The sequence below is a fragment of the Ovis canadensis genome, chromosome 21 (genome assembly GCF_042477335.2).
Source record: "Ovis canadensis isolate MfBH-ARS-UI-01 breed Bighorn chromosome 21, ARS-UI_OviCan_v2, whole genome shotgun sequence".
Classification (NCBI taxonomy): Eukaryota; Metazoa; Chordata; class Mammalia; order Artiodactyla; family Bovidae; genus Ovis; species Ovis canadensis.
In genome coordinates this window covers 65,584,921-65,594,359 of record NC_091265.1, presented here as the reverse complement: position 1 = coordinate 65,594,359, position 9,439 = coordinate 65,584,921, and the positions used below count along the sequence as shown (strand labels likewise).

Below are 9,439 nucleotides of genomic sequence, written 5' to 3'. Positions count from 1 at the left end.
GGTTCAAACACGGACAGCGGGGAGTGAGGGACCCGTGAGAGAAGTGGAACTGACCCGGGCATCAGGGGGGTGATTCTCCAGCCGAGCCCAAGATCTCACGGAGGTGGGGGGTGGAAATCTAAGGTCAAGGAGGCCGAGGGACAGAGGATTTGCAGACAGACCCATGGAGAGAGGAAAACAGAGAAACACACTGCCTGTGTCTCTCACACACACGTGTGCACACACACACATATGCACACACACGTGCACACACATGCACACATGCACATGCACGCACGCACACACGTGCGCAAGCACACACACGCACGCACACACACATGCACACACGCACACACGTGCACACACATGCACACACACGCACACACTGCAGTTCACCACCACCTTCAGTGCTCCTGGAAGTTTACCATACTTGCTGATCTTTGCTCAGATCCCTTCCTCCCTCTAGCTTCTAGGGTTTCTCCATGGTTGATCCTGACTGTCCCCATCTAGCGGCCAATTCTGGTGCTGGAATGGATTAGCCCCTCTCCCTGTCTCTGCAGGGGAGAGTGGATGCCACAGACAGGACTGGCGAGTCCGGCTGATGGTGACTGAGGTCAGATGAGTGAGGCCATAGGCTGATGGCCATCAGGGAGAGCAGTGCAGCTGTGTAGAATATTCTGGCCCTACTGCCAAAAAGCCAGACACAAAAGGACACCTCCTGTGTGATTCGTCCTTCAAAGTACTGGAGCTTCAGCTTTAGCATCATTCCTTCCAAAGAAATCCCAGGGCTGGTATCCTTCAGAATGGACTGATTGGATCTCCTTGCAGTCCAAGGGACTCTCAAGAGTCTTCTCCAACACCACAGTTCAAAAAGCATCAATTCTTTGGCGCTCAGCCTTCTTCACAGTCCAACTCTCACATCCATACATGACCACAAGAAAAACCATAGCCTTGACTAGACGGACCTTAGTCGGCAAAGTAATGTCTCTGCTTTTGAATATACTATCTAGGTTGGTCATAACTTTTCTTCCAAGGAGTAAGCGTCTTTTAATTTCATGGCTGCAGTCACCATCTGCAGTGATTTTGGAGCCCAAAAAAATAAAGTCTGACACTGTTTCTACTGTTTCCCCATCTATTTCCCATGAAGTGATGGGACCAGATGCCATGATCTTCATTTTCTGAATGTTGAGCTTGAAGCCAACTTTTTCACTCTCCTCTTTCACTTTCATCAAGAGGCTCTTTAGCTCCTCTTCACTTTCTGCCATAAGGGTGGCGTCATCTGCATATCTGAGGTTATTGATATTTCTCCCGGCAATCTTGTTTTCAGCTTGTGTTTCTTCCAGTCCAGCGTTTCTCATGATGTAGTCTGCATAGAAGTTAAATAAACAGGGTGACAATATACAGCCTTGACGTACTCCTTTTCCTATTTGGAACCAGTCTGTTGTTCCATGGCCAGTTCTAACTTCCTGTCCTGCATACAGGTTTCTCAAGAGGCTGGTCAGGTGGTCTGGTATTCCCATCTCTCTCAGAATTTTCCACAGTTGATTGTGATCCACACAGTCAAAGGCTTTGGCATAGTCAATAAAGCAGAAATAGATGTCTTTCTAGAACTCTCTTTTTCCATGATCCATTGGATGTTGGCAATTTGATCTCTGGTTCCTTTGCCTTTTCTAAAACCAGCTTGAACATCAGGGAGTTCATGGTTCACGTATTGCTGAAGCCTGACAGAATGTGGTCCACTGGAGAAGGGAATGGCAAGCCACTTCAGTATTCTTGCCTTGAGAACCCCATGAACAATATGAAAAGGCAAAATGATAGGATACTGAAAGAGGAACTCCCCAGGTCAAAAAATTGGAAATGGTCAAACAAGAGATGGCAAGAGTGAACGTCGACATTCTAGGAATCAGTGAACTAAAATGGACTGGAGTGGGTGAATTAACTCAGATGACCATTATATCTACTACTGCGGGCAGGAATCCCTCAGAAGAAATGGAGTAGCCATCATGGTCAACAAAAGAGTCCGAAATGCAGTACTTGGATGCAATCTCAAAAATGACAGAATGATCTGTGTTCATTTCCAAGGCAAACCATTCAATATCACGGTAATCCAAGTCTATGCCCCAACCAGTAATGCTGAAGAAACTGAAGTTGAACGGTTTTATGAAGACCTACAAGACCTTGTAGAACTAACACCCAAAAAAGATGTCCTTTTCATTATGGGGGACTGGAATGCAAAAGTAGGAAGTCAAGAAACACCTGGAATAACAGGCAAATTTGGCCTTGGAATGCGGAATGAAGCAGGGCAAAGACTAATGGAGTTTTGCCAAGAAAATGCACTGGTCATAGCAAGCACCCTCTTCCAACAACACAAGAGAAGACTCTACACATGGACATCACCAGATGGTCAACACCGAAATCAGATTGATTATATTCTTTGCAGCAAAAGATGGAGAAGCTCTATACAGTCAACAAAAACAAGACCAGGAGCTGACTGTGGCTCAGATCATGAACTCCTTATTACCAAATTCAGACCTAAATTGAAGAAAGCAGGGAAAACTGCTAGACCATTCAGGTATGACCTAAATCAAATCCCTTATGATTTTACAGTGGAAGTGAGAAATAGATTTAAGGGCCTAGATCTGATAGAGAGAGTGCCTGATGAACTATGGAATGAGGTTCGTGACATTGTACAGGAGACAGGGATCAAGACCATCCCCATGGAAAAGAAATGCAAAAAAGCAAAATGGCTGTGTGGGGAGGCCTTACAAATAGCTGTGACAAGAAGAGAGGTGAAAAGCAAAGGAGAAAAGGAAAGATATAAGCATCTGAATGCAGAGTTCCAAAGAATAGCAAGGAGAGATAAGAAGGCCTTCCTCAGTGATCAGTGCAAAGAAATAGAGGAAAAGAACAGAATGGGAAAGACTAGAGATCTCTTCAAGAAAATTAGAGATACCAAGGGAACATTTCATGCAAAGATGGGCTTGGTAAAGGACAGAAATGGTATGCACCTAACAGAAGCAGAAGATATTAAGAAGAGGTGGCAAGATACACAGAAGAACTGTACAAAAAAGATCTTCACGACCCAGATAATCATGATGATGTGATCACTAATCCAGAGCCAGACATCTTGGAATGTGAAGTCAAGTGGGCCTTAGAAAGCATCACTACGAACAAAGCTAGTAGAGGTGATGGAATTCCAGTTGAACTGCTTCAAATCCTGAAAGATGATGCTGTGAAAGTGCTGCACTCAATATGCCAGCAAATTTGGAAAACTCAGCAGTGGCCATAGGACTGGAAAAGGTCAGTTTTCATTCCAATTCCAAAGAAAGGCAATGCCAAAGAATGCTCAAACTACCGCACAATTGCACTCATCTCATATGCTAGTAAAGTAATGCTCAAAATTCTCCAAGCCAGGCTTCACACACAGAGAGTCATACAAAATGCTATGTGTGTGTGTGTGTTTTTTTTTTTTTGACTGTACTTAACTTTTTTCAGTGGCTCAGATGGTAAAGAATCTGCCTGCAATGCAAGAGACCCAGGTTTGATCCTGGGTCACGAAAATCCCCTGGAGAAGGAATCGGCTATCCACTCCAATATTCTTGCCTGGAAAATTCCCTGGACAGAGGAGCCTGCAGGGCTACTCACAAAGAGTCAGACACAACTGAGCTGGCAACACACGCAACTTCTGAATAAAGGCAAAGCAAGGTCACACTTCTCCCCTGCACCACCAGAAGCATTCTCCCCTCCCCCTGAAAGGGAAGAGGCCCCTTTATCTGCCCCAGGGTGGCGTCCGCCCCTGTTCTGGCCCGGTCACATTCCCACTCTGACGTTTTATGATTTACCTGCAGAGACAGAATGGTGGGCCGTGAACCACGGTCACACCCTCCAAGCTCTGTGCTTAGCCTGGCGGCCACCGCTCGGCAGCACCTCCCCCACATCCACCTCCACATCCTCTTGGCTTCCGTAGGCACCTCGGCCGACGCTGGCTCCCTGCCTTGGGTCAATCCAAGGTCTCATTCCTGAGAGGCCTGGGCCGATGGCTATAATTCCCATTTGATTTCCATCACAGGACCAGGAATCTCCGTGCTCCAGGGGACTGCTGCCTTCCAGACATGTTCTTTTTCACCCTCATCTCCTTGGAGTAAGCTCCAGTTCCCACCCGATGGGACAGATCACCCCAACCTCGTCATCACTCTTTTCTGCCTGTTGATTCTCTGGCAAGACGACCCCATGGTGGCCCAGGTTTAATGGACTCTTTTTGCGTCCTTGGTGGGAGCCCTCCTCCCTTGGGAACTTGAATTTCTAGACCAAGAAACCTAGAGTCGTGGGGACAGGAGGCAAAGACACACCAGAGGCATTTCATTCGGGTAACAGAGCTCATTGCCATTTCTCCCTCATGATTCCCAGAACCACACATCTGAGCAAAGAGAGAAAACACTGATTCAGAGCACCCCAGCCCTGCACCCCCAGCAGGTGCTGCTGGCGCATCTTCAAAAGCTCGTTACACTGTCCTGTTGGGCCAGCTGCTTCAGGGTGATGGGGGTTCTCGGGAAACCTACAAGTCAGTTAGCCTGAGCCCCTCGCTGGCTGGGGAACGGGCTTCTTTGCTGTCAGCCTGTGACCGTGGGCTAGGCGTCCCACTGGGCGCAGGTGGTATGTCTGCAGCTACGTAGGGGCAGGAAAGTGACTCCATACTCGGAGCGTCTATTCTAGGGAAGCTGCCTGGTGCCCTTCCCATGTGGAAGCAGCCGCCTCACCCACGGCCCCAGGATGGTGTCCAGACTTCCTGGACCGCATAGGGGCATTGGTGTTGTCTCTGGTGCTTCTCGAGAGGCCCTTGGTGGACAGCCTTGTGGAGCGGGCAGTCCATGTGCCAAACCCGCCCATCACCTCCACCGTGGCAGCCACGAGCCCTCTGGACAGAGGTTGGCAGAGGTCTGCAGAAGGGCTAGCAGACTGCCTGGTAACTGAGATTCTCCCTGGCTGCGGTGGCAGCTCGGCGTTCACACGGGCCTCAAACGCCTCCCCATTCTGTGTCCTTTGGGGAAGTCTAACCTCACCCCTCTTTCCCAGACCTCCTGCCAGCAACTTTCCAACTGTGCCCCTTCCAAGTCCCTGACCGACTAGCCAAACTGTTCACAGCTATGATGTCTCTAGACCTGAGACCCCGACCTCTCCTTCCAGGCAAAGTCAAACAAAGAGATGCTGCTTGAGTTCCTGGAGCTCTGGGCTGTTCACTTCGGGTGGTGACTCCACATACAGCAGAACCCCTGGACAGACAGGCCCTGGTTCTCCCTTGCTCGGTCACCAGGTCATGGGAAGGTCCCACGAGGCCAGAGGTGACAGAGCGGGGGGTGGGCACAGCAGGCCTGGCAGCCGCTCCTCGCGTGACCAGCTTGCATCCTCGGAACCTGCCCTCGCTTGTGTTGCATGACCCCTTCTCTGACGGTGGAACAGGACTGAGTGCGCCCGACTTCACAGCGTGAAACTGTAAGCCCAGCTGCACCGTCTGGGCTGGTCTCTGGTGGGACACCCATTCTTTGCTCTTCATCTGCCACGCATTCATTTATTTTTCTTATTGTTGGACTTAAAAATTTTTATAGTGTAGCTGCTTCACAGTGCCGTTTTTAGTTTCTGCCACAGCAGAGGGAATCAGCTGTACGTGTGCATATATCCCCTCTGTCGGATCTCCCTCCCGTGTAGGTCGTCACAAAGCACCGAGCACCTCTCTGCGCTATGCAGCAGGTTCTCATTAGTCATCTGTGTTACACATCTGTCGTTGTCCAGTCATTCAGTCATGTCCGGCTCATTCTGGCCCGTGGGCTGCAGCACCCCAGGCTTCCCTGTCCCTCACTAGCTCCCAGAGTTTGCTCAGACTCATGTTCCGTGGGTCGGTGATGCCATCCAACCGTCTTATCCTCTTTCGTCAGGTAATCTTCCTCTGATCATCCTTCTTCTCCTGCCATCGATCTTCCCAGCATCAGTCTTTTCCAGTGAAACAGCTCTTCCCATCAGGGGGCCAAAGGATTGGAGCTTCAGCTTCAGCATCAGTGTTTCCAGTGAGTATGCAGAGCTGATCTCCTTTAGGATGGACTCGGATCTCCTTGCAGTCCAAGGGACTCTCAGGAGTCTTCTCCAACACCACATTTCAAAGGCATCAATTCTTCAACGCTCAGCCTTTTTTATGGTCCAACTCTCACACCTGACTTCCCTGGTGGCTCAGACGGTTAAGTGTCTGTCTACAATGAGGGAGACCTGGGTTCAATCCCTGGGTCGGGAAGATCCCCTAGAGAAGGAAATGGCACCCCACTCCAGTACTCTTGCCTGGAAAATCCCATGGACAGAGGAGCCTGGTGGGCTATAGTCCATGGGGTCGCTAGGAGTCGGACACAACTGAGCAACTTCACTTTCACTTTCTCACATCCATACACGACTACTGGAAAAACCATAGCGCTCACTATACAGAACTTTGTTGGCAAAGTGGTATCTCTGCTTTGAAATATGCTGTCTAGGTTTGTCACAGCTTTTCTTCCAAGGAGCAAGCGTCTTTGAATTTCATGGCTGGAATCACCATCTGCAGTTATTTTGGAGCCTAAGAAAATAAGATCTGCCACTGTTTCCATTTTTCCCTATCTATCGGACTGATGCTAAAGCTGAAACTCCAATACTTTGGCCACCTCATGCGAACAGTTAACTCATTGGAAATGACCCTGATGTTGGGAGGCATTGGGGGCAGGAGGAGAGGGGGACAACAGAGGGTGAGATGGCTGGATGGCATCATCGACGCGATGGACATGACTTTGGCTAAACTCTAGGAGCTGGTGATGGACACGGAGGCCTGGTGTGCAGCGATTCATGGGGTTGCAAAGTCGGACATGACTGAGCGGCTGAACTGAACTGAACTGATCTGCCATGAAGTGATGTAAATGTTAAAAGACATACACACAAAACCAGAGGCCCCCTGGGCATCAGGCATCTTCTTAAGCAGCAGGAAGGGCCAGATGTGGGCCTCAAAGTGCCCCAGACACGCCCCGGACCCCTTGAGGTCACCAGGTAGCAGGCAGCCAGTTCTGCCGGATTTCTTTCCCACCCTCCAGCGTGGCCCGAGGTAACACAGCATCTGGATGACCACCGCTTCCTGCTCGCGGGACCCGACCAGCAGGATGTCATCGAGGTAATGGGCCAACATGACACCCTGTGGAGGGAAAGCTGGTCAGGAGCCCCGGAGCCCACACAGTTGACCAGATGTGAGATGTCCGGGAAGAAAGCCCTCCCCAGGAGATGCTGCCCAGGGCGGACACGTCTGGGCGGCTGTGACAACGTCAGAATCAGGCCAAAGAGCAGACAGGAAGCCAGAGACTGCACTCGGGGCCCTTCTCAGCCCCAGACCCGCCCTAGGAGGACGCAGAGCCCACACGCCATGCTAAGGGGAGGCACTGCGCTCACGGCTGGCCCGGGGGCTCCTTCCTGGGTAGGGGGCCGTGTCACCAGCCCATGAGGCCGAACACCGCCTCCGATGGAGAAGGAGGAGGGATGTCTCCCTTGGGGCAGCTGTTAGGAAGCCGGGCAGAGGCTGCCACCTCCTGGCCCAGGCAAGTTGCCTCGTGGTAGGAGCGGCCTGCTTCATGGCTAACACCCCGCGGATTCCCAGAGGCCATTGCCCAGGTAAACGGAGGCAGGCGGCAGACAGCAGACAGGAGCAAGGGGCCAAGTGGCTGAAGCCACAACTGCGTGAAAGGGTGTGAGAGTGAAGAAGGGAGTGAAGGGGCGAGGAGGGAGGAGAGGTGGGCAGGTGAGCAGGCAGACAGGTCAGCAGGGGGACAGGTGGGCAGGTAGATAAGGGGACAGGGGATAGGTGGGCCGGTCAGCAGGGGAACTCGTGGATGGGGGACAGGTGGGCAGGGGACAGGGCAGTGGGTAGATGGGGGCAGAGGGGGACAGTGACATCACCGAGTCCGTGAACATCTTGGTGACGAGCAGTTAGTGGAGTCGGGCTCGGTCAGGCCTGGGGCCAAGAGTTCAACGCCCCAGGAAGCGGACCGGCAGAGCCAACCCCAAGGAGCCTGGGGACCTCTGCGCCCTGAGACGGAGGCGGCAGCTAACACCACGTTTTTTAAATAAACTTTGAGGATAGTTTTACAAAGGAGAGTTGCAAAGATAAGTTCACCGATACCACCATACGCCTACCGCCTCCCAATACCAGTGTCTGAGCGGAGTGCGGGGTGTCGGTCACAACGGGTCACTCCCCAGGGCTCCACTGTTACTGACGAGAGCCCACGTGGTTCTCAGCGTTCTCGAGTCCTTGCCTGCTGGCCCTGCTCCGCACGGCACCCCACCCCAGGACCCACACCCACTGGCTGTCCCGTCTCCTTGGGCTCCTCTGGCCCATGACAGCTTCGACGACCTTGGCCGCGTGGGGGTCAGGGGCACAGGAGGACACCCCTCTGCTGGGGTTTGCCAGCTGTCTGGGCTGCAGTCAGACAAGGGCTGTGCGTTTGGGCAGGAAGACGCAGGGGTGAAGTGCCCACCTGTCGCGTCCCATCGACACAGCCCCCGACACGGCTCACCCTGGCGGTGCTGCCTGTGATCGCCTGGCTGAGGGGCGATGGCCAGAGCCCGAGGCAGGGCCGGAAGGAGGTGCTTCCCCCCGACGGGGGAGGCTCCACGCACGCTCCTTTGGATTCTTCTGCACAGGCCGTCTCCCTCCTCCCCCACTGGCGTGGCATCCTTCCTCTGGACCAGCACGGATCACGGATGTCTGTTCAGCATCGCGGGTTCTCATCACCTCTGGACCAGCACGGATCACGGATGTCGTTCAGCATCGCGGGTTCTCATCACCTCTGGACCAGCACGGATCACGGATGTCGTTCAGCATCGCGGGTTCTCATCAGTCTGTTACTTAGCCTGTCGCTCAATGCGCCCCAGCTGTGGCCACGGGGAGCCCGGTCAGCCAGCTCCCTTGACAAGACAGCTTCCTATTAACCGAACAATTATTAGATGAGGCCAGAAGAGGGAGAAACAAGGAGGTCACTGGCCGGCAAAGACCGTTACACAGACGCACGTGAGTGCACACACACGCACACGCGCACACACACGCACACGCACGCATGCACACACACGCATGCACACACACGCGCGCACACACGCACACGCACACCCCGTGGATACAGACACGCACACACACCCCTCCCCCTCCCCCCGCCCCGTGGATACAGACACAGGAGCGGCCCAGGCAGCTCAGGCGGGGCCCTTGGCACAGGGCCCGTGCAGGGTGGGCATCTGTCCCCCGGCCCAGCACCTCCGACAGAAGCTGCTGCCTTCTGCGCCCTGCTGGCTCCCACGAGCCTGCCCTGCCCTCAGGAGGGGTGGGCACCCTGGGTGCCAGAGGGGACGGCGAGGGGCTGAGGGTCAGGGAGCCGGGCGAGGCCAGTACTTCCCCTCCAGACGTCATTTCCTGTCT

The 9,439-nt window shown here is 53.1% G+C and overlaps 1 long non-coding RNA gene across 1 annotated transcript in view; it reads right to left on the bottom strand.

Moving 5' to 3' along the window:
• Positions 1-8,078: 8,078 nt before the first annotated feature.
• Positions 8,079-9,439, bottom strand: part of LOC138426837 (uncharacterized) — a 36,369-nt gene continuing 35,008 nt past the window's right edge. The window contains exon 4 of the long non-coding RNA XR_011251785.1: positions 8,079-8,954. This is a non-coding gene — a long non-coding RNA (uncharacterized lncRNA). The remainder of the gene's footprint in view (positions 8,955-9,439) is intronic.